Source organism: Oncorhynchus keta, unplaced genomic scaffold (genome assembly GCF_023373465.1).
Source record: "Oncorhynchus keta strain PuntledgeMale-10-30-2019 unplaced genomic scaffold, Oket_V2 Un_contig_1204_pilon_pilon, whole genome shotgun sequence".
Lineage (NCBI taxonomy): Eukaryota > Metazoa > Chordata > Actinopteri > Salmoniformes > Salmonidae > Oncorhynchus > Oncorhynchus keta.
Window position 1 is genome coordinate 462,275 of NW_026277744.1, and position 25,656 is coordinate 487,930.

The window sequence follows — 25,656 nt, forward strand, 5'->3', positions numbered from 1 at the left end:
AGAGAGAGAGAGACAGAGAGAGAAAGAGAGAGACAGAGAGAGAGAAAAATACAGACTAGGGTGGAGGAGGTTGACCTCCCATGGCTGGTAGGATACTAAACCCTTCACTTCCATCCAGCCCTGTAGAGATATAAGGTCCTTACCTCTATTTTGAGGTCAAATGCAACTTCAAAGTAGAGGTGAAATTAGATGTATTTTGCTCTCCAAGTCTAATCCCTTTGACCAGCAGAAACCAACGACCAAGGCTGTGCTCAGTATCTGTAGACACCTGACCCCAATCAAAAACTAAAACAGGTGGTCTAGTCTGAAAGCAAATTAACCAAACTACCGGAATCAACCATATTTTCCAGGAAGATGTGTCCACGATGTGTCCACACAGCATGTCCATGATCACACGAGATGCCTAGTCTCAGGAGCAGATGGTGGGAGGGGACATCACTGGAACAGCAACAGACGGCACTAAGATGATTGACTAAGATGATTAGTAAAATCAGCCCATTTATCAAAGTCAATAATCACATGCAAGCCCTTTCATTATAGAACACCAAGACTACGCTATACTGGAGGGTCTCAAATTGTACCCTATTCCCATGGCTGTGGTCAAAGGTAGTGCACTATATAGTGTGCCATTTGGAAACAACCCAAGACAACCCTGAAAGTAAAATTGATGACTAAAATTGTGCTGTGTCTCAAATGTCTAAAATTCAATTTCAAACCAATAGCTGATATTGACTTGTATTTGGCACAATTCAAATGCATGGCAGAAGTCGAGAGAGAGCAGGAAGCTAGCTTGACTGCAGAGGCTTGGCATCATGGCCCGAGAGCCACAACTAGCCAATAAAAGTTTTTTCCTGATAGCAGCAGTTTTGGGCGGAGGTGCGATTCTTTGTGTCTGTGCTGCAGTCCACACTAAAAGCCCTTTAATCTGCTTACTGTTGACACAGCTTTATGGGGGCAACAACGTGTGTTTTCCTGCGTGTCAGACTCCCAGCATCATCACACATCACCATTATACCCAAATAGACAATCAGATTGACCCTCTCTCCATCTAACCACTACAACGGGTGAGAGACTCCGCAGGTAGTGAGAGGTCCTCTGTAAGCTCAGTTGGTGCTTGCAATGCCAGGACAGTGGGTTAGATTCCCAGGACTACCCCTACGTAAAATGTATGCATGCATGACTAAGTCGCTTTGGATAATTATATGAGTCTATAGGGCTCCTATATGAGCTCTGTTTACAGTAAGAGCTCCTAGAGCTCCATGTTTACAGTAAGAGCTCCTAGAGCTCCATGTTTACAGTAAGAGCTCCTATAGCTCCATTTTTACAGTAAGATCTCCTATAGGTCCATGTTTACAGTAAGCTCTCCTATAGGTCCATGTCTACAGTACGCTCTCCTATAGCTCCATTTTACAGTAAGAGCTCCTAGAGCTTCCTGTGATGGTAAGAGGACCAGGACTGACACTGAACAGTGCTGTAGTTCTTTCAAAACAACTGACAATGCAGTATTTGTCTAATTGACACCCGTGCAGGTAATCTTGGAGGTCCACAACCTCTATACTGTTGATGGTGCTGAACCCCCCTGTACATTAGGCTCTATAGAGAATAGTGTAGATGGTGCTGAACCCCCCTGTACATTAGGCTCTATAGAGAATAGTGTAGATGGTGTTGAATCCCCCTGTACATTAGGCTCTATAGAGAATAGTGTAGATGGGCTCTATAGAGAATAGTGTAGATGGTGTTGAACCCCCTGTACATTAGGCTCTATAGAGAATAGTGTTGATGGTGTTGAACCCCCTGTACATTAGGCTCTATAGAGAATAGTGTTGATGGTGCTCTATAGAGAATAGTGTTTGGTGTTGAACCCCCTGTACATTAGGCTCTATATAGTGTTGATGGTGCTGAATACAGTAGGCTCTATAGAGAATAGTGTTGGTGTTGAACCCCCTGTACATTAGGCTCTATAGAGAATAGTGTTGATGGTGTTGAACCCCCTGTACATTAGGCTCTATAGAGAATAGTGTTGATGGTGCTGAACCCCCTGTACATTAGGCTCTATAGAGAATAGTGCTGAACCCCCTGTACATTGATGGTGTTGAACCCCCTGTACATTAGGCTCTATAGAGAATAGTGTGATGGTGCTGAACCCCCTGTACATTAGGCTCTATAGAGAATAGTGTTGATGGTGCTGAACCCCCCCTGTACATTAGGCTCTATAGAGAATAGGCTCTATAGAGAATAGTGGTGTTGAACCCCCTGTACATTAGGCTCTATAGAGAATAGTGTTGATGGTGTTGAACCCCCCTGTACATTAGGCTCTATAGAGAATAGTGTTGATGGTGTTGAACCCCCCTGTACATTAGGCTCTATAGAGAATAGTGTTGATGGTGCTGAACCCCCCCTGTACATTAGGCTCTATAGAGAATAGTGTTGATGGTGTTGAACCCCCCTGTACATTAGGCTCTATAGAGAATAGTGTTGATGGTGTTGAACCCCCTGTACATTAGGCTCTATAGAGAATAGTGTTGGTGTTGAACCCCCTGTACATTAGGCTCTATAGAGAATAGTGTTGATGGTGTTGAACCCCCCTGTACATTAGGCTCTATAGAGAATAGTGTTGATGGTGTTGAACCCCCCTGTACATTAGGCTCTATAGAGAATAGTGTTGATGGTGCTGAACCCCCCTGTACATTAGGCTCTATAGAGAATAGTGTTGATGGTGTTGAACCCCCCTGTACATTAGGCTCTATAGAGAATAGTGTTGATGGTGCTGAATTAGGCTCTATAGAGAATAGTGTTTGGTGTTGAACCCCTGTACATTAGGCTCTATAGAGAATAGTGTTGATGGTGCTGAACCCCCTGTACATTAGGCTCTATAGAGAATAGTGTTGAGTACATTAATAGAGTGTTGGTGTTGAACCCCCTGTACATTAGGCTCTATAGAGAATAGTGTTGATGGTGTTGAACCCCCCTGTACATTAGGCTCTATAGAGAATAGTGTTGATGGTGCTGAACCCCCCTGTACATTAGGCTCTATAGAGAATAGTGTTGATGGTGTTGAACCCCCCTGTACATTAGGCTCTATAGAGAATAGTGTTGATGGTGCTGAACCCCCCTGTACATTAGGCTCTATAGAGAATAGTGTTGATGGTGCTGAACCCCCCTGTACATTAGGCTCTATAGAGAATAGTGTTGATGGTGCTGAACCCCCTGTACATTAGGCTCTATAGAGAATAGTGTTGATGGTGTTGAACCCCCCTGTACATTAGGCTCTATAGAGAATAGTGTTGATGGTGCTGAACCCCCCTGTACATTAGGCTCTATAGAGAATAGTGTTGATGGTGCTGAACCCCCCTGTACATTAGGCTCTATAGAGAATAGTGTTGATGGTGCTGAACCCCCCTGTACATTAGGCTCTATAGAGAATAGTGTTGATGGTGCTGAATAGAGAATAGTGTTGATGGTGCTGAACCCCCCTGTACATTAGGCTCTATAGAGAATAGTGTTGATGGTGCTGAACCCCCCTGTACATTAGGCTCTATAGAGAATAGTGTTGATGGTGCTGAACCCCCCTGTACATTAGGCTCTATAGAGAATAGTGTTGATGGTGTTGAACCCCCTGTACATTAGGCTCTATAGAGAATAGTGTTGATGGTGCTGAACCCCCCTGTACATTAGGCTCTATAGAGAATAGTGTTGATGGTGCTGAACCCCCCCCTATAGATAACAGCAGTGGGAAGTGGTGGGGGTCAAACATAGGTCAACGTTACTGAGGGAGGATAAACACAGCTGCATATGGACACACCACTGCACAAACACACATGCAAATACTCTCCACCCTTCACTTGCCCTTAAACTCTTCTGTCCTACACTTCCTCCCTAACTCCTAACCCCTCCTTCCCCCTCTCTTACTGTAAATACTAATCACATAACCCTTCCTCCCTAACCCCTCCTTCCCCCTCTCTTATTGTAAATATGAATCACATAAGCCTAAAGTGATGCACCTCATCTCTAAATCTATTCCAGAGAACAGTTCACTTCACTGAGCCAAACTGTCACTTTACAGAGCTTCACATGCACGGCAACCATAAGGGTTACAGTCCCACCCGAGCCATAGCTTACTCACCTAACCCCTTCCCTCCAGACAGTCTAAAACACACCCCCCCTCCCAACAAGCACTCCTCAATCCATAAAGTACATGATAATCCAATAACGCTGCTTACTGCACAAGAGACTTTGTTTGAAGCAAAACTCTCTGATGCTCAAACAGCATCCCTGTTAAACTGTTCTCATCTCTGTTGACTTGTTATCTGGTGCGAAGCCATGAGATAGAACCATCATGTGGATCTGTGCAGCTGTATACTGAGGAGACAGTAGATATGTTTAGCCGTATACTGAGGAGGAGACAGTAGATATGTTTAGCCGTATACTGAGGAGGAGACAGTAGATATGTTTAGCCGTATACTGAGGAGGAGACCGTAGATATGTTTAGCCGTATACTGAGGAGGAGACCGTAGATATGTTTAGCCGTATACTGAGGAGGAGACCGTAGATATGTTTAGCCGTATACTGAGGAGGAGACAGTAGATATGTTTAGCCGTATACTGAGGAGGAGACAGTAGATATGTTTAGCCGTATACTGAGGAGGAGACAGTAGATATGTTTAGCCGTATACTGAGGAGGAGACAGTAGATATGTTTAGCCGTATACTGAGGAGGAGACAGTAGATATGTTTAGCCGTATACTGAGGAGACAGTAGATATGTTTAGCCGTATACTGAGGAGGAGACAGTAGATATGTTTAGCCGTATACTGAGGAGGAGACAGTAGATATGTTTAGCCGTATACTGAGGAGGAGACCGTAGATATGTTTAGCCGTATACTGAGGAGGAGACAGTAGATATGTTTAGCCGTATACTGAGGAGGAGAGAGTATATATATGTTTAACCGTATACTGAGGAGGAGACAGTAGATATGTTTAGCCGTATACTGAGGAGGAGACAGTAGATATGTTTAGCCGTATACTGAGGAGGAGACAGTAGATATGTTTAGCCGTATACTGAGGAGGAGACAGTAGATATGTTTAGCCGTATACTGAGGAGGAGACAGTAGATATGTTTAGCCGTATACTGAGGAGGAGACCGTAGATATGTTTAGCCGTATACTGAGGAGGAGACCGTAGATATGTTTAGCCGTATACTGAGGAGGAGACCGTAGATATGTTTAGCCGTATACTGAGGAGGAGACCGTAGATATGTTTAGCTGTATACTGAGGAGGAGACAGTAGATATGTTTAGCCGTATACTGAGGAGGAGACCGTAGATATGTTTAGCCGTATACTGAGGAGGAGACCGTAGATATGTTTAGCCGTATACTGAGGAGGAGACCGTAGATATGTTTAGCCGTATACTGAGGAGGAGACCGTAGATATGTTTAGCTGTATACTGAGGAGGAGACCGTAGATATGTTTAGCCGTATACTGAGGAGGAGACCGTAGATATGTTTAGCTGTATACTGAGGAGGAGACCGTAGATATGTTTAGCTGTATACTGAGGAGGAGACCGTAGATATGTTTAGCTGTATACTGTATACTGAGGAGGAGACCGTAGATATGTTTAGCCGTATACTGAGGAGGAGACCGTAGATATGTTTAGCCGTATACTGAGGAGGAGACAGTAGATATGTTTAGCTGTATACTGAGGAGGAGACCGTAGATATGTTTAGCTGTATACTGAGGAGGAGACCGTAGATATGTTTAGCTGTATACTGAGGAGGAGACCGTAGATATGTTTAGCTGTATACTGAGGAGAAGGAGACAGTGGATCTCTGTAGCTGTAGAAGCAGCAAAAATCATGTGTTGTGTATGGGTTCATCTAGAGATAAAGGTGAAGAAGCTCAAATCCCTCCTCAACCCATCCTATTGGCATCATTGCACAATATGACTTTAGGGTGTCTGGTCTCTGGGCTGGATCCATGAGATTAACTCTGGTTATGAATCAACTGTTGGCACAGGTGTGTGTATATGTGTGTATTTAGTCTGTCTCGTCATACCACTGGGGTGTGTAAGGATGCTGGGTAGGAAGATTCTGTTTAAGATCATATGAGACAAGGATATCCCTACCGGCCATACCCCTGAGGACAGAGCCTAGATAACCCTGAGGAGGAGGCCGTAGATATGTGGGCTCACGTATACTGGAGGAGGAGACAGATAGATCCTGTTTGGAACTCCCGGTATGTCTGAGCCTACTGAGGAGAGCCTGTCTGAAGGAAATAACGAGACCCAGATTTGTCTCTCAGGTGGCACTGATATAGAAGGAGGGACCCATATGGGCCTATACTGAGGAGTGGTGAGTGTATGTTTGTATGGAAATACATAGGAGACAGATATTCTGAACTCCTGTGATGGTGAATTATGCTCAGTGAAACACTCCATGGAACACAACACATCCAGTATCTGAGACATTGTTAATATGGAAGATTCATCTGAGTGTGTATTTTATTCCACTGAGGATGTGTCTGGGAAGGATGTCCATATGTTTAGCCAATCTGGACCCTCATCAGTTCCACTTTGTTCTGTTCTTTTCATCTGTTTATTCAGGATGGACAGTGATACCATGCTGAGGACTGATTTAGACCTGGAGGTTTTACAAAATGGACCCATTCCATTTTCCCTTTGGCCGATCAGGGACTGATTTTGACGTATACTGGTGAAATGATGTCATGTCCTTTGACCTGTGATACAGGGACTATTTTAAATACATCCAGGTGGGTGATTCCCCTTCTGATCAGGGATTCCCTACTGAGGTAAAGTTTGGTTTGTATTCTGAATACCAGGGGGTGATTGATGGACTGTAGACCAATTATGGAGTGATTGGTTGATTTTGTTCCAGATGTATTTCCTGGAACTGACTGATGGTCACCTGGGAGACCAGGAGACAGTGGATTCTTCTGATCATTGTTAATATGGAAGATCTAAAACACCCCTTGATCTCTGATTTATTGGGCACCAGTATGCACCATTATGAGAATGGCTGGATCCATGTGATTAACTCTGGGACTGAATGACTCTGGGACACACAGGTGGGTGATTCCTCATCTGATCAGGGATCTGGACCTCAAGGAGCCAGGTGGAAGACTACTCAGGATGTACCAGGTGGGTGATTCCCCTCCTGATCAGGGACTGATTTTTGGGTGACCTCAGGGACTGGACCCACCAGGTGGGTGATTCCCTCTGATCAGGGACTGATTTTGACCTGGGACACCAGGTGGGTGATTCCCCTTCTGATCAGGGACTGATTTTGACCTGGGACACCAGGTGGGTGATTCCCCTCTGATCAGGGACTGATTTTGACCTGGGACACCAGGTGGGTGATTCCCCTCTGATCAGGGACTGATTTTGACCTGGGACACCAGGTGGGTGATTCCCCTCTGATCAGGGACTGATTTAGACCTGGGACACCAGGTGGGTGATTCCCCTCTGATCAGGGACTGATTTAGACCTGGGACACCAGGTGGGTGATTCCCCTCTGATCAGGGACTGATTTTGACCTGGGACACCAGGTGGGTGATTCCCCTCTGATCAGGGACTGATTTAGACCTGGGACACCAGGTGGGTGATTCCCCTCTGATCAGGGACTGATTTAGACCTGGGACACCAGGTGGGTGATTCCCCTCTGATCAGGGACTGATTTAGACCTGGGACACCAGGTGGGTGATTCCCCTCTGATCAGGGACTGATTTAGACCTGGGACACCAGGTGGGTGATTCCCCTCTGATCAGGGACTGATTTAGACCTGGGACACCAGGTGGGTCAATGAATGATCAGGTAGAACAGAAACCCGGCAGGCTCCGCACCTCGTAGGCTCATAATAATGGCTGGAATGGAGCGAATGGAAAAAGGTGTGTTTGATGCCATTCCACCTATTGCTCTCCAGTCGTTACCATGAGCCCGTCCTCCCCAGTTAAGGTGCCACCAACCTCCTGTGGTAAGATGTGAATACCCTGGTTCTACTGGACGAGATGCTGTGCAAACACACCATTGATTGAACTATCCTCTTCCAACAGTGTTGTTACAACCCCACTAGGAAGGTACACGTCAAAGCTCTGTTTCTCTGTGAGAAAGAGAAGGGTCGTCCATTACAATCCAGACGTGGTGATAAGATAAAAGGAGACAAGTTGGCACCCCACTTCCTGTTAGACAGAAGCCTGTTTGCTGCTCCGTCACGACGACAAACAAACCACTAAATAAATAGTTAAGTAGGAGTGTCCCCATCAGTCCATCACCAACAGGAAAGAAAGGAACACAACAAACGTGTTACCAACAGGATATTACACAAGAACCCTCCATAGCAACCATCAACTGACACAAACACACCACAACTCAGGGTGCTCCTGCTATCTAATTAGAACGGCCTGTCCCATGTTTTGTCTCGGCAGGGTTCAGGAGCGATTACAGTGATTGGACATGGACACTGAACAGGACATGGAGGGATAGAGACAGATGGAATGTCACAATCGGTGTCCCCATTTTACATCAGAAGAGATGACATGCACTCATCTGCGCCGACACACACAGAGACGACTCAGTGACACAGGGCTGCCATGCCCTCGGGGGAACAGAGCAGAATGCAAGATGTGTTACCAATGAAACGCATCGTTGGCTTGGTTCAAAACAAGCACACCACAAAACAACAACAAAGTCCAAAGATATCCATCTAGAACTACAGTACCAGATACCTCTACACCTAGACCTCTAGGGACTTCAATGGAGATTCTACAGTACCAGATACCTCTACACCTAGACCTCTAGGGACTTCAATGGAGATTCTACAGTACCAGATACCTCTACACCTAGACCTCTAGGGACTTCAATGGAGATTCTACAGTACCAGATACCTCTACACCTAGACCTCTAGGGACTTCAATGGAGATTCTACAGTACCAGATACCTCTACACCTAGACCTCTAGGGACTTCAATGGAGATTCTACAGTACCAGATACCTCTACACCTAGACCTCTAGGGACTTCAATGGAGATTCTACAGTACCAGATACCTCTACACCTAGACCTCTAGGGACTTCAATGGAGATTCTACAGTACTTAGTGGGCTCACTAATCTGCCCTGGATATAGGCCCTAGGGGCCTGCAGACTCCATATTAGGCCAAATATAGCCTTGCTTTAAATACAGTAACACTGACCTACAAGCATTAAACTGCCAGAGAACACAATGGTGATGTATATAAACAGTCTAAGGACAATGGAAGTGAGTCTAGGTGTGTTTAGAATATAGCAGTGAACAGTTAGGCTGCTTCATGTTAGCAGGAAAGAGAGAGAACCTGAACTGTGGGGGTCTGGGTCTACTATTAGAACACAATGAGGTGAAAACACACACACACACACACACACAGAAACACACAAAGACACATACTCACTCATGTCGCACACACACAAACACATGTCATAGACACACGCGCACACACAGACACATTCTATTAGAATTCAGGCTATGGTAGCAATAGACGATCCTTGGATTAACACTGATGGGCCCATGTTGTTCAGGGATCTCATGTCGCCATACAGAACAGTGAGTACAGTACGGTACTTACGTAGTCAACGCCACAACGTCACCCTCCCCTCTATACAGCCATCTGACCTATGATCACGTTGCTTTAAATATGACCTATCACTAGGGCCGACAGTCTTCTTCCCTCTGAACCCTCAACCCACACAATGGACCTGACCAGAACAGAGCCTGACTTATTAAATCATGACATTATGTCTAGCTATAACAGTACAGTTGGTAAGCGTATCATCCATTCGTATTAGGGCCGGGACGATACCGGTATCGCGATACTCGTTAGTATCGTAGCAAGGAAACAGATTGAACTACTTTAGGATAAAAACAGTCCTACTGTTGAAAACAAACATCGCCATGTTGTCATCCAGAGTCACATGTATTTATTTTTGAAGGAACAAAGTGTTTCGTCTGCTTCGTGTTTTCCTTTTTTCCATGGAATAAATCGTCCCGGGCATAATTTGGACGCTAGAAGAAAAGTGACAGCAGAACACACACAAACACACACAATGCAATATTTTGCGGTGAATCCTGCCAGTAGTGATTTGTCACTGGGTGTGTGATGTGACCAGAGGATGTTGCTGATGGTTTACCCCACAAACAGGAACTATAGTCTGGGTGTGTCTGGTAGAACAGCAGCTGATGTGGTAAATATAAACGTTTGGTAACAGAGATGATAATGCATGTTTCCTGTGCCTGTGGAGGGACACACACACACAAACTCACAACCGATTGCACGTACATATGTACACTAGGGCTGGGGTTTGCCAGGGACTTCACGATACGATATTGTCATGATACTTAAGTGCCGAAACGAAATATATTGTGATTCTGTGTATTGCGATTCGATACTGTGATTTTATTGCGTTGGGATGCTCACTATATGTTTGCAACTTGAGAAAACGAGTTTGATCAGTCATGGAAATATAAGGGCTGAAAACAAACTGTCTCACTATTCAAAAAGAAGGAGAACAAGCGCAAAAATAATATTGTGATTTTGTCGACACGACATATACCCCCCCCCCCCCCCCCAGAAGGAAGCCATCAATCTCTACAGGACAGCTATGATTGAAGCGATAGCAATAAGCTACTAGATTATGTTGGACAATGTGATGTGTCAGCAACGAGCCAAGGAAAACAAGGCCTAATGATAATAGAACGTGGATCTCTGACTCTCTTTCCATCAGCAGAAGAAGTCGACTCGCTCTGACCCCAAACCACACTCCCTCTCTACTATCCTAAAGCCAGCCAGATACCAATTACCTAACCCCAAGACAACCTAACCAAACCCCCACCACAAAGAAAACTTCCACAAATCCCACTGATTTACATACCTACTACTACATGTTCTGACTTTCCAGTCATCTAATACTGAACAACAATATAAAACACAACATGGAACAATTTCAAATTAAATCAAATTGTATTTGTCACATGCACCGAATACAACATGTAAAATGCTTACTTATAAGTCCTTAACACATATTTTTCTTAACAGCATTGTTAGTTAAGTAAAAAAATTATAAATAAAAGTAACAAATATTTAAAGAGCAGCAGAAAATAATAATAGCGAGGCTATATACAGGGGGGTACCAGTACAGAGTCAATGTGGAGGCTATATACAGGGGGTACCGGTACAGAGTCAATGTGGAGGCTATATACAGGGGGTACCGGTACAGAGTCAATGTGGAGGCTATATACAGGGGGTACCGGTACAGAGTCAATGTGGAGGCTATATACAGGGGGTACCGGTACAGAGTCAATGTGGAGGCTATATACACCGGTACAGAGGGGTACCGGTACAGAGTCAATGTGGAGGCTATATACAGGGGGTAGTACAGAGTCAATGTGGAGGCTATATACAGGGGGGGTACAGAGTCAATGTGGAGGCTATATACAGGGGTACAGAGTCAATGTGGAGGCTATATACAGGGGTACAGAGTCAATGTGGAGGCTATATACAGGGGGTACCGGTACAGAGTCAATGTGGAGGCTATATACAGGGGTACCGGTACAGAGTCAATGTGGAGGCTATATACAGGGGTACCGGTACAGAGTCAATGTGGAGGCTATATACAGGGGTACCGGTACAGAGTCAATGTGGAGGCTATATACAGGGGGTACCGGTACAGAGTCAATGTGGAGGCTATATACAGGGGTACCGGTACAGAGTCAATGTGGAGGCTATATACAGGGGGTACCGGTACAGAGTCAATGTGGAGGCTATATACAGGGGGTACCGGTACAGAGTCAATGTGGAGGCTATATACAGGGGGTACCGGTACAGAGTCAATGTGGAGGCTATATACAGGGGGGTACAGAGTCAATGTGGAGGCTATATACAGGGGTACAGAGTCAATGTGGAGCCTATATACAGGGGGTACCGGTACAGAGTCAATGTGGAGGCTATATACAGGGGGTACCGGTACAGAGTCAATGTGGAGGCTATATACAGGGGGTACCGGTACAGAGTCAATGTGCGGGGGCACCGGTTAGTCGAGCTAATATGTACATGTAGGTAGAGTTAAAGTGACTATGCATAGATAATAAACAGAGAATAGCAGCAGCGTAAAGGGGGCGGGGCAATGCAAATAGTCTGGGTAGCCATTTGATTAGCTGTTCAGGAGTCATATGGATTGGGGGTAGAAGCTGTTGAGGTGCCTTTTGGACCTAGACTTGGTGCTCAGGTATGGCTTGCCATGCGGTAGCAGAGTGAACAGTCTATGACTAGGGTGGCTGGGGTCTTTGACAATTTTAAGGCCTTCCTCTGACACCGTCCTGGATGACAGGAAGCTTGGCCCCGGCGATGTACTGGGCTGTATGCACGACCCTCTGTAGTGCCTTGTGGTTGGAGGCCAAACAGTTGCCGCACCAGGCAGTGATGCAACGAGTAAGGATGCTTTAGTTTTTGCTTGTAAGCGGGAATCAGGATAGAATTATTGTCAGATTTGCCAAATGGAGGGCGAGGGAGAGCTTTGTATGGGTCTCTTTGTGTGCAGTAAAGGTGGTCTACAGTCTTTTCCCCTCTGGTTTATTTAACATGCTGGTAGAAATGAGGTAAAACTGATTTATTTTTCCCTGTATTAAAGTCCCCGGCCACTAGGAGCGTGGCCTCTGGATGAGCGGTTTCCTTTTTGCTTATGGCCGCATCTGTTTGTGGTGGTAAATAGACAGCTATTAGAATATAGATGAAAACTCTCTTGGTAAATAGTGTGGTCTACAGCTTATTATGAGATGCTCAGCTGAGGTAGAGTAAAACCTTGAGACTTCCTTAGATATTGTGCACCAGCTGTTGTTTACAAATATACATAGACCGCCACCCCTTGTTTTACCAGTGGCTACTGTTCTATCCTGCTGATACAGTGTATAACCCACCAGCTGTATGTTATTCATGTCGTCGTTCAGACAACTCGGTGAAACATAAGATATTACAGTTTTTAATGTCCCGTTGGACAGATATACGTGCTTGTAGTTGGTCTATTTTATTATCCAATGATTGTACGTTGGCTAATAGGATCGATGGTAAAGGCAAATTACCACTTGCCGCCGGATCCTTACGAGGCACCCCGACCTTCGTCCTCGATATCTCAGTCTCTTTCTCCTGTGAATGACGGGGATGTGGGCCTTGTCGGGTGTCTGGAGTAAATCCTTCTCCTCTGACTCGTTAAAGAAAAATAGGAGGTGAGTAATCGCTGTCCTGATTTCTAGAAGCTCTTTTCGGTCATAAGAGACGGCAGCAGAAACATTATTTACAAAATAAGTTACAAATAACGCAAAAAAACACAATAGCACAATTGGTTAGGAGTAGAGGTTGGTTAGGAGTAGAGGTTGAGGGACGATTTCAAGTTTTCATAACAATTGGTAATCAGAATTTTTGGACGCTGATTATATTGCAATCCATGAGGAGGCTGCGTGGCAGGCTGACCACCTGTTACGCGAGTGCAAGCAGCAAGGAGCCATGGTAAGAAGCTAGCTAGCATTGAACTTATCTTATAAAAAACAATCAAACTACACATGGTTGATGATATTACTAGTTTATCTAGCTTGTCCTTCGTTGCATATAATCAATGCGGTGCCTGAAATTGTGTCACTTCTTGCGTTCAGTATCGGCATTGAAAAATCATAATCGGTCGACCTCTAGTTAGGAGACTAAAACGACAGCCATTCTCTCTGAGTTACAGTTCATATAAGAAAATCAGTCAATTAAGAGGAATTCATTAACCCATAATCTATGGATTTGTTGGTCACAGATACCTTTTAAAAAATGGTAGTGACGTGGGATCAGAAAACCAGTCAGTATCTGGTGTGACCACCATTTGCCTCATGCAGCGCAACACATCTCCTTCACATAGAGTTGATCAGTCTATTGATTGTGGCCTGTGGTTGTTGTCCCATTCCTCTTCAATGGCTGTGCAAAGTTTCTGGATATTGGCAGGAACTGGTACATGCTGTCCTACACGTCAGAGTGATGTGGGTCCATGAAGCCGGGGCCTATCTGAATACCACTCCACAGGCTGGAGGGTGGGCTTGAGTCACTAATGCACCCTATTCCCCATGTAGTGCAGAGCCCATAAGGCTCTGTGCACTACGTTGGACCAGGGTCCATAGAGCACTATGTAGGCCTAGTGAATGGACTAGTGTATTTAATACAAGGGAATGGGACAGCAAGGAGCACATACCATTGAGTTCAGTAGGCAGCACCATAGAGCTGGGGCTCTGACCTCGGGAGTGCTACTGGATATGCATACGTGTGGGTGTCTGATTTTGTATGTGATTGTGGCTGTGGCTGTGCAAAAAATGATCACAGGCCACAAACTTTCATTTTTTCAACCATGTGTAGTTAACTAGTGATTATGTTAAGATTTGTTTTTTTTTATAAGATACGTTTAATGCTAGCTAGCAACTTACCTTTGCTTCTTGCTGCCCTCGCGTAAACAGGTAGTCAGCCTGCCATGCAGGCTCCTCCATGGAGTGCAATGTAAGGCAGGTGGTTAGAGCGTTGGACTAGTAAGCGGAAGGTTGCAAAAACTCATCCCTGAGCTGACAAGGTAAAAATCTGTCGTTCTGCCCCTGAACAAGGCAGTTAGCCTCGGAACGGTGGGTTGTCATTGAAAATAAGAATGTTCTTAACTGCCTTACCTAGTTAAATACAGGTGTAAAATATACAAAAAGACTACCTGTTGTTATGAAAACTTGAAATTGGCCCTAATTAATCGGTCATTACGATTGTTCGGTCGACCTCTAGTACAGACAGCGTAGGGGGTAGATGCACGAGGGTACAGACAGTGTAGGGGGTAGATACTAGTGCACTACTTTTGACCAGGGCCAATAGGGAATTGGGTGCCATTTGGGAAGCAACTAAGGATTTGTGAAGCTCAAAGACCAGATCTTGAATCATTTTAATGAGAGAAGTCTGGCATGGAGATCACAGCCCGTTCATTTTGCCCAAACTTGGCACTCCTCTCTTCCCATGGTCGTGGCTTGCTTGACCCCGTAACTATGGCGAAGGAACTCCAATATCTATGCAAACGCCTTTTTACCGCTCAGGAATCTCAACTCTAGTCTGGAACGCAGACGCACACACACACACACTTCCCCTGGCAGAACAAAACTCAGCTGAAGTCCAAGAGCCGGAACCACGACTCCATTCAGCACATCACATCACCCACATATGTATAATGAGGTTATTATAACCCAGCCCACCAGGACTACTGGGAACACTGAGTTTGGTTACCCAACAAAGCTACAAACATTCATCCCACACAGCCAGACAGTAACATCCATGTATCTATGCTGAGAATATCGTATACAGAGATTTTAAAATGTAAACAACGTGTAATTGTTCTCACATTACTTTGACATAAGTCATTTCTAATTGGCGTTCATCTGGTTTCCCTGGGCATTACAAACAAGCTTAGAGACACTGAGACAGGGTTCTGAACATGTCCAAAAGAGCAGCTTCATTCAGACCCGACCCAGAACCAACTACTACACGGATATATAGAAAACAGTCAAATGTATTACAGATGATGAGAGAGAAAGAGATGTATAGAAAGATAAGATATATATAGAGAGAGAGATATATAGAGAGATAAGATATATAGAGAGAGAAAGCCACATGTTTTTGATCAGCCTCTGAGAGAAGTGAGGTAACGGTGATGTCATGTTTGTCTTTTGGACAGCTTCAAATAAAAGGAGTTGATGCTTCTAAATGGTTTAATGCTCCCGCTCGCTCTCCCAAACCAGATACACACACATAGAGGCAAGCATGAACGAACACACCAACAACACGTAAAAGTCACACACACACACACACACACACACACACACACACACACCCATCCACAAAACACACATTTACAGGCATAGTTCCACACACATGCACTCACTCACGCGCTGGAACACACACCACGTTGATTGTGCATGTTACAACAAGCCCTGGCTGCTCTTTTCTATAGAGTTGAGCCTATCGAGAAGCTACGTATTCACCAAAACAAACACTGACTCCTTCAAGCCTTCCTCAGTACACAGACGTATTTCAGGTGTGATTTCATACAACACAACGCTGCTAACAGTTGAACAAGGCTTAGTGTACTCGTGGGACCGTCATCTGTCACTACAAATACAGTGTTCTGCACTGATTGTAGCCACTTAGCCGTCACTGAAGTTGTGTGTTGTTGGAGCCGCCTGTAAAAGTCCAAATGGTTAATAGGCCTTATTCCTCTACGTGTCACTAGGTCAAATGGACCATGGTGGACACTGTACTTCCTGCCTACTCAGACCTTAGTATTGGCTGGCCAGCTAGCGCCTTGGGGTGACTGTAAAGCCATTCATTTGGAAAGGGAAAATAAACAGAGGCAAGGAGAGAGAGAGAGAAAGAGAGGAGAGAGAGGAGGGAGAGAAAGAGCGAGAGAAAGAGTGAGAGAGCAGAGAGATCATTAGGTTGGAGTGATAGAGGAAGTGACGCTACCGTGCCAAAAGCAAGAACGCACTAGCAGTATACTGTTCCTTTGGACAGGGTGAAGGCCTAGTCTGGATTTGGATTTCAGGTCCATCTACTGAACAGAACACTCACACCAAAACGACTGTGGTGAAAAATCAAGCATCTCAGATTCAGAGTTACACCCTTTTCAGAACCGATTATCATATTTATCTTGGCTGGACCTTTTAACTCCGGGCATTCTGCTCTCTGGGCAGTCTGCTCTCTGGGCAGTCTGCTCTCTGGGCAGTCTGCTCTCTGGGCAGTCTGCTCTCTGGGCAGTCTGCTCTCTGGGCAGTCTGCTCTCTGGGCAGTCTGCTCTCTGGGCAGTCTGCTCTCTGGGCAGTCTGCTCTCTGGGCAGTCTGCTCTCTGGGCAGTCTGCTCTCTGGGCAGTCTGCTCTCTGGGCAGTCTGCTCTCTGGGCAGTCTGCTCTCTGGTCCTGGTGTTGAAATGGAGATCCTTAGAGGGTGATCATAAGTTGAGAAATATCAGTGCTGAGGTGATCTGGATAGTCAGGGAGGTGTGTGTGTGTGTGTGTACCTGTGTCCCTTGTGTCTTTGATCTATCCAGACATAGTAGACTACATGGGAGAGAAGTGTGAAACCACAAGGCCTTCAAGGGGTCTGGAAGATATGAGTGATTCAGCACTGAACACCATACTGTAGATTAAAACCAACTCTGCAACAATCTATGATTAAACACATATTTATCTTGTCTAGTCATACCGCCGGGGTGTGTGTGTGGTCTGCATATGGGTTCCTTTTTGATACTGTAGTAGCTCACTGTCTGGATTGTGTTTCAAATGAGTTACCAGTGTAGTTAGAGTGTAATTACATACCATTACACCAAGACATTTACATTCCACGTAGAGAGTGACAGTGATTTGCACCACTTTGATAAAGTACTGGGACTGTATAGTGTCAGCGGATATCAAAGGGTTTTATCTCCCAGCCAGACTCTCAGTTGGAGATACAGAGAGATATGAAGACAGAGGGGAAACTGCAGACCATTATTTTCTGTCTGGAAGATAATCAAGGGAACTCAGACAACTGTGACATGGAAGAATGAATGCTATATGATATAATTAAATTGAGCCTTTTCAATACTACAAAATCAATGTAGGAGCAAAGCCCGGATCATCACACTGTCTCGCACCACATGCCGCGTTGAAAACTGGGAACTCGGAAATTCTGGACTTCCGACTTCAGTGCGTTCAAGACAACTGGGAACTCGGAAAACAAACGAGCTCAAAAAAACATTTTTAACAGTCGCCCAACTCAGAATTCCAAGTCGGAAACTCGGGCATGTTTCTAGAGCCTTTCCGACCCGAAGATCACTGACGTCATGATCTGACCTGGTTCTTTTGCGAGTTCCCAGTTGTTTTGAAAGCACCAATATTCTCCTCTTCACCACGAGTGTTTTTGCATGCATACCATACAACTTTCACGCTTTCCGCAAACAAAGAGTAGTTTAATGCAATAACACGCCAACATATTTAGCATTTTTTAAAAGAGTAGCACTTATTTTACTTTCCCTAGTCGAACTACAGTAGGCAAACCTACATTGATTGTCTGGTTGCTATGATTACATATTGTACCCACCACCACGTGAAGACGTTTACAAACACATAACAAACAGTATCATACACACTCATTGACGGAGGATACAATTTACATTACTGCACCGCGTTGCATAGGCAACTTCGAATGCGTGTCACCGCCTGCCACCACGGTTTGCCAGATAATAGGCTGTTACTGTCTGACGCGCGGTGAACGTTCATCAAAATCACACACACAGGTTAACATTCTTACTAGATGTAAACGAATATGCTACGACTATTAAAATACATAACATAGTTAACATTTTAAAGTGCATTTACCTGAAACTCGTGGAAACTGGATAAATTGAGAATAAATTAATTTCATTCAGGACCACAGCACGCCACTCCTCAAAATGCTCTGATCTTTGATTCAAGCGTTTTGAATTAAAGCAATTGACCACACGAAGAGAACGCCTCCTTCACTGACGACAAACTAAAGTGATATGCCTGAACTGATCCTAACACTTATTCAAAACCAAGCCAGATGGTGTAGAGATTTAAATTATATCAATGCGGAACCACAGAGTCACAATTTGGCAGGAAGTCGTTTCTGACTTTCCTCTGCTTTACGTGAATGTGCATAAATTTGGCAAACCTCACCTCCAGTAAACCAATAACTTGTGTTATTATAAGTTATAGACCTACTGTAAATCGTTACGCTATACATTTACTCACGGCAAAACAAAATGGCAAACGGTCCAGTCTTTATCACAATCTGAATAGATGGACCATGAATCATACGACTAGGCCTATATCTAATTCACAAAAACAACATAGGCACTTTTTCGTGAATAAAAAATGTATAAAAATTACCATGGCAGAGTATTATGACATAGGTCAGTTGTTCTGACTAGGGGACTAGGACTATGCTTCCCATTGACCTGACTGTAATCGGAGCCTGCTATGTCGTTCAGTAAGTAAGTAGTCTAGTCAAGTGGACGCGAAGAAACAACGCCCACATGCGTTCTGCATAGGCCTATATAATTTCACTAGTTTATCCCATGCAAAACTCAACTCTATGTCCTATACGTACGACTATACATGCATGCCATAGATATATGTAGGCTACTCACCACAGTCGCACTTTGAATTATCCTGCAGCAGAATTCCCTACTACCTATTGTGCTCTACCGGCTCCGTGCAACCTCCATGGCTTTTAACTGACACCTCCTCTGTCTGCTTCAGTGTAGCGCATTCCTGCAAACGAGACCATTCCGAAAATGTATCATTATATACGTCAAAGCTTGCATCCTACAGCCATACAAAAGTATGCATCTGTTAGATTTTTTTTTTACACTAAATGTCAACACCACCAGTTACTTTAAAATATTATGGATTATAACTTTATACAAAATGTAGGGCGGGTCCAGTCTGTCCGATTGGGGTCAGTTGACAAATTCTTATATTCCATCTTTAGCAACACTCAACTGTATGTTCCTCAAAAACGTCAGAAAACCCACAATTTCCTTACACGAATTGTCCTGAACAGACGTATCACCTGCCCAGAAGATGCTGCTGGTGATGGAGCCTCTCCAGCTGTTTCCATGTTACACTAAGGCCACCTGGTGGCCATTCTCACTGTGCCGTAGAAGTGCTGAGGCTACTCAGAAGTGAAGCAGACCGTCTGAATATAAATCAGATTTGTAGCAGGTAGTACATACAAACTAGATGTCTAAACATGACCAAGGTGAGTGTACTTGTGCTTATAGAATGAGGAGAAAAGAAAGCCCCGCACACTGCTCTTGCTCGTATGATATCACTTTAGTTTACTTTTCAACCTGTATGCCTAAAGGCTTCGTCAGTGCTTGACGGCCTGATGGCTCAGTGTGCGTGTCTTTTTTTTCTTCTAAGATATTAGATATCAGATAATTATTCCCAAGCACCTGCAACAAGAAAACTCAGATGTGCAGTGCTTTTACTCTTTTATATAATATATTTAAAAAGGATGTCTGGTGGAATAACACAGCCTACAGCTGCTCAGAAAGATTGCAATTCTGTATGCAGCTCAATTCATACAAGATGTGTTTATGATTGTAGGGTTTCTATGCGAGACGACATACTGACCAGGTATGGTAGGCCCGCTTACCACTGGTGGTGTGGGCCAGGGTTTCCCAAACATCGGTCCCTAACGCTACACAGCTGATTCAAATCGTCAACGTTTTATGATGAGTTGGTGATTTGAATCAGCTGTGTAGTGTTAGGGCAAAAACCAACACGTGCACCCAGGACCACGTTGGGGATACCCTGGTGTAGGCTATGTATAGCTTTGAGTTTAACTGTAGGTCTACTAGAATAAAATGGTAGCATAAAATGGTAGCAAAAAAATGGTAGGCCTGATTTTGTATATGCCAGATTTCTTCACAAATTACAAAAACAAGAACTTTGGCCATTTGTCTTAAAACCAAGTTATGGAAGTTAGCCAGCCTATTACTTTTTCAAGAATTGAATTGTTCTTTTTCATAACCTGATTTTTGTACAACCGCCACAAGCGCTCCTGGAGACGATACACAGCACACTATAATAGAAGCCTTGACTAAATGTGTTTTTGTTACTGGAAAACATCTTTAGAAGGTATGCTAATACTGTTAAACTCAGAGCTAAAGATACAATTGTAAGGAGCAGAAGTCATCTCCCCCTTTGTACCCTTTAATCAAAGGGGCAATCTGCGATTGCTACATACGCTTGTAGACTTTTAAACATTCAAAACACAGTTAAAATTGTAATTTTGATCTAATACTTGCGTCCAGAGCTCTGTCTTTGAATTTGAAAGTGGTTCCATTTCTCCAGCCACAGCTACCAAATCAGGGGCAACCGCTTTGTTATTGTTTGATTTGTAGATTGCCCCTTTAATCAAAGATGAAACTAATCCATTCACTTGCACAGCACGCTGTTAATAACCAGGAAGTGGAAAAAGAGTTAGAGAAAATAAACATTTGTTTTTACATAAAGAAGCAAATTAATTTGTATAACTCATAAATGAAATAAACCAATTGCTCCAGGGGTGATGGACAATGGTGACCCTCGTCGTGACCCCACTTCTTGCAGCAGGTATCTCAGGTGGAGTTGGAATACGCAATAAACACGTTTCCATTATACACTTGTTAAAGGACAAATATAAGCCCCCCCCAATTATTATAATAAGACGAATTAACGTAGCAGGTTAGGAGAATGAGGTTAAAGGTTAGGAAAAGGGTGAGGGTTACAATGCTACAGTTGTCAACAACTGTTATCCCCAACACGACCGTTAGATGGCGCTGAATGCCTACTCTCATCACAACGGGAGGAACGTTAACAAACCGTACATAGTGACAAATCATCAGCGTCATAACAGCGACAAACGTGTGGTGAGCAGGTATTTTCCACAGCATTTTCCAATTAGGTGGGGCAGCGCCCCAACACTTTTGATTTGGTTCAATAAAAATGTTGATGCAAAAACCGTTGAAAACAGGCACAATGTAGACCTACCTAAATAAGTGGTGAGGTTCACACATCAGGAGAAGGGAGATAGTATTGGGACGCACCCTGTGTGTGCCTATACGTTCCTCCCCTTACCATGGAACAGTGTGCATCCCCATCACAAGTTGACCTCCCACTACAATCAAGGGCCAAAATAGGACCAGTGAAGTACCTTCACCACCTTGAGGGCCCTCTGAAATGTGTAAATGACCTATAAATAACTCACACTGGAGTGTGTGTGTGTATGTGTGTGTGTGTGTGTGTGTGTGTGTGTGTGTGTGTGTGTGTGTGTGTGTGTGTGTGTGTGTGTGTGTGTGTGTGTGTGTGTGTGTGTGTGTGTGTGTGTGCGAGTTACCTACCAAAAACAACACTCTGATCTGATGGTCCTTTACGACAGCTATTTCTAGCTAGGAGGGAATAGCCTATTCTGCTCAACCCCGTCACGAGGGGAGCTGACCATGATGGTGAACAGGAGAATGAAGTATATGGACAAAGAGATGAGTCTAAATATGTCCATGTTAACTGTTTGTGTCAGTGAGCAATGAAAAATGTGTTGGTGTATCAGATCAAACATGTGTTTAAATATCTTTCATTTGCGTCTTCATTTCTGGTGCTATTCCTTTTTTTCTTGTGAACTTGCACGCCTCAACCTTGACCTCATGGTTGTGTCTCAATTTGGGACACATCACATGATGTAGTGATACATCACCTTAATTAAACTACAGTCAGATTACCCTGGTAGTCAGATTAATGTTCCTGAGAATCCAACCCAACCCAATGGATAAACGGGTACTCCTTCCGTCCAATACCAGTCCACACCCATAGACGTTCACTCACGAATAGAAAATTGTTCTCATCTAGGCTATCTATTTCTAATGAATCTATTCTTTATGCATCTATGATTTGCCGGTCAGATTAAGGGTATGGCCACACAGAGACACATGGGTTAAATGTGAGTCATTAAACGCAAAGTGTCATTATGCGCGTAACGCTGGTGACAGGTGTGTGCCCTAACGAGCAGCCTGGTATCAACACCAAATATCTGGCCCACATAGCGGCTGGCCCACATAGCTTCCACCTAAGTCAAATGTTTCCACCTAAATCCACTTCTCCCAATGGCATCAGTGGAAGTTACGGTTCTCCCTGGATAGAAAAAGCAATGTAGATCCATGCTGTCATCTATTCTATGTACAGTATCTATATCTACGCAGCAATTAATCCACACTCTTTATGATATCATCAGAACAGCCACATTGTGTCTGGGGCGTAGAGCTAATAACATTGTCATCAATGCTCCTTGTATCTGCTGTCATCTATGCAGTATCTATATTTATGCATCTACAGTACACGCTGATTCTGCTATCACCACAACCACATAGTGTGTGGGGACATAGAACTATAGAACTACAGTAACATAGTAACATTCCGGAGTGTAGTGTGTGGGGACATAGAACTATAGAACTACAGTAACATAGTAACATTCCAGAGTGTAGTGTGTGGGGACATAGAACTATAGAACTACAGTAACATAGTAACATTCCGGAGTGTAGTGTGTGGGGACATAGAACTATAGAACTACAGTAACATAGTAACATTAACATAGTAACGGAGTGTAGTGTGTGGGGACATAGAACTATAGAACTACAGTAACATAGTAACATTCCGGAGTGTAGTGTGTGGGGACATAGAACTATAGAACTACAGTAACATAGTAACATTCCGGAGTGTAGTGTGTGGGGACATAGAACTATAGAACTACAGTAACATAGTAACATTCCGGAGTGTAGTGTGTGGGGACATAGAACTATAGAACTACAGTAACATAGTAACATTCCGGAGTGTAGTGTGTGGGGACATAGAACTATAGTAACATTACGGAGTATAGTGTGTGGGGACATAGAACTATAGAACTACAGTAACATAGTAACATTCCGGAGTGTAGTGTGTGGGGACATAGAACTATAGAACTACAGTAACATAGTAACATTGGGGACATAGAACTATAGTAACTATAGTAACATAGTAACATTCCGGAGTGTAGTGTGTGGGGACATAGAACTATAGAACTACAGTAACATAGTAACATTCCGGAGTGTAGTGTGTGGGGACATAGAACTATAGAACTACAGTAACATAGTAACATTCCGGAGTGTAGTGTGTGGGGACATAGAACTATAGTAACATAGTAACATAGTAACATTCCGGAGTGGAGTGTGTGGGGACATAGAACTATAGAACTACAGTAACATAGTAACATTCCGGAGTGTAGTGTGTGGGGACATAGAACTATAGAACTACAGTAACATAGTAACATTCCGGAGTGTAGTGTGTGGGGACATAGAACTATAGTAACATAGTAACATAGTAACATTCCGGAGTGTAGTGTGTGGGGACATAGAACTATAGAACTACAGTAACATAGTAACATTCCGGAGTGTAGTGGGTGGGGACATAGAACAGTAACATAGAACTATAGTAACATTCCAGAGTGTAGTGTGTGGGGACATAGAACTACAGTAACATAGTAACACGGAGTGTAGTGTGTGGGGACAGTAACATAGTAACATTCCGGAGTGTAGTGTGTGGGGACATAGAACTATAGTAACATAGTAGTGTGTGGGGACATAGAACTATAGATAGTAACATAGTAACATTCCGGAGTGTAGTGTGTGGGGACATAGAACTATAGTAACATAGTCGGAGTGTAGTGTGTGGGGACATAGAACTATAGAAACAGTAACATAGTAACATTAGAACAACAGTAACATAGTAACATTAGTGTGTGGGGACATAGAACTATAGTAACACAGTAACATAGAACTAGTAACATTAGTAACCGGAGTGTAGTGTGTGGGGACATAGAACTATAGAACTACAGTAACATAGTAACATTCCGGAGTGTAGTGTGTGGGGACATAGGAACAACAGTGTAGTGTGTGGGGACATAGAACTATAGAACATAGTAAACAGTAACATAGTAACATTCCGGAGTGTAGTGTGTGGGGACATAGAACTATAGAACAACAGTAACATAGTAACATTCCGGAGTGTAGTGTGTGGGGACATAGAACTATAGAACAACAGTAACATAGTAACATTCCGGAGTGTAGTGTGTGGGGACATAGAACTATAGAACAACAGTAACATAGTAACATTCCGGAGTGTAGTGTGTGGGGACATAGAACTATAGAACAACAGTAACATAGTAACATTCAACAGTAACATAGAGTGTAGTGTGTGGGGACATAGAACTATAGAACTACAGTAACATAGTAACATTCCGGAGTGTAGTGTGTGGGGACATAGAACTATAGAACAACAGTAACATAGTAACATTCCGGAGTGTAGTGTGTGGGGACATAGAACTATAGAACAACAGTAACATAGTAACATTCCGGAGTGTAGTGTGTGGGGACATAGAACTATAGAACAACAGTAACATAGTAACATTCCGGAGTGTAGTGTGTGGGGACATAGAACTATAGAACTACAGTAACATAGTAACATTCCGGAGTGTAGTGTGTGGGGACATAGAACTATAGAACAACAGTAACATAGTAACATTCCGGAGTGTAGTGTGTGGGGACATAGAACTATAGAACAACAGTAACATAGTAACATTCCGGAGTGTAGTGTGTGGGGACATAGAACTATAGAACTACAGTAACATAGTAACATTAACATAGTGTGTGGGGACATAGAACTATAGTAACATTCCGGAGTGTAGTGTGTAGGGGTAACATAGGAGTGTAGTGTGGGGACATAGAACTATAGTAACATTCCGGAGTGTAGTGTGTGGGGACATAGAACTATAGAACAACAGTAACATAGTAACATTCCGGAGTGTAGTGTGTGGGGACATAGAACATAGAACTATAGAACATAGTAACATTCCGGAGTGTAGTGTGTGGGGACATAGAACTATAGAAACATAGTAACATTCCGGAGTGTAGTGTGTGGGGACATAGAACTATAGAACAACAGTAACATAGTAACATTCCGGAGTGTAGTGTGTGGGGACATAGTAAACTGGGGACATAGAACTACA

General features: G+C 43.7%; 1 protein-coding gene across 6 annotated transcripts in view; it reads right to left on the reverse strand.

The window, feature by feature from the left end:
• The window catches only part of add3a (adducin 3 (gamma) a), a 196,149-nt gene extending 175,895 nt beyond the window's left edge, over nucleotides 1-20,254 (reverse strand). For 2 of the 6 annotated variants that reach the window (XM_052500863.1, XM_052500857.1), the window contains exon 1: nucleotides 18,432-18,593. The gene's annotated coding sequence lies outside the window, so the exon portion shown is untranslated. Of the gene's footprint in view, nucleotides 1-18,431; nucleotides 18,594-19,225; nucleotides 19,327-20,216 lie in introns of those variants that run through there. The other 4 variants (XM_052500864.1, XM_052500862.1, XM_052500860.1 and 1 more) reach the window with 3 other exon arrangements.
• Between the last annotated feature and the right edge of the window lie 5,402 nt (nucleotides 20,255-25,656).